Consider the following 718-nt stretch of genomic DNA (forward strand, 5'->3'; position numbering starts at 1 on the left):
ATTTAACTTCCAGGAAGCACAAGTTGATGAGGATGTCAGTGTGGGAGAATACTACGAGACACACAAATTGGGGTTGTTAAGATTTTATTTGTTCACAAAGACCCTGACCGGTGAAGATGACCCAGAGGAAGGAGCTGATATACAGACAGATGAGCAACATGAAAACACAGCAGAATTTGGACAAGATAAACACACAATGGAAGAGGTAAAGCAGCTGACAATGGAAAGACATAACAGTGAAAATCAAATACACACAGTCCAAGATGATGTTGTCTCTACTGCAGCTGTTCAGATTATTGCTCTTACATCTCTGTGTAATACATCAGAGGTCATTTTTGGTCCTTTGACAGGTGGGCCGTTTTTAGGTGATCTTGATGATACACTCATACATGAGCCAATCCTTGCAATAGAAAGAGGAACAAACAAACATCCCTACCTGCACCTCAACTCCTATTGATGCTGAGACAGCTTCTGCTAGTCCGCCAAGTCCTGCCGGTGAACTTTTGCATGTGACAGTGAAACTTCACAGAGTGACTCTCTTAGATGAATTGATTGCTCAGTTCAAGGATGAAGCAACGATTAACTACTCTGTGAAATACAGCTTCATTGATGAAATGGGGGCAGATGCTGACGGCGTGTCCAGGGATGTATATGCTGCCTTCTGGACAGAATTCTTTGACTGTGCAGCAGAAGGTGCAGATGTGAGGGTGCCATCGCT

This window comes from Seriola lalandi, unplaced genomic scaffold (assembly GCF_002814215.2).
Source record: "Seriola lalandi dorsalis isolate HSWRI2012SDOR001 ecotype SW California unplaced genomic scaffold, Sedor1 jcf7180002054981, whole genome shotgun sequence".
NCBI classification, from domain to species: Eukaryota; Metazoa; Chordata; class Actinopteri; order Carangiformes; family Carangidae; genus Seriola; species Seriola lalandi.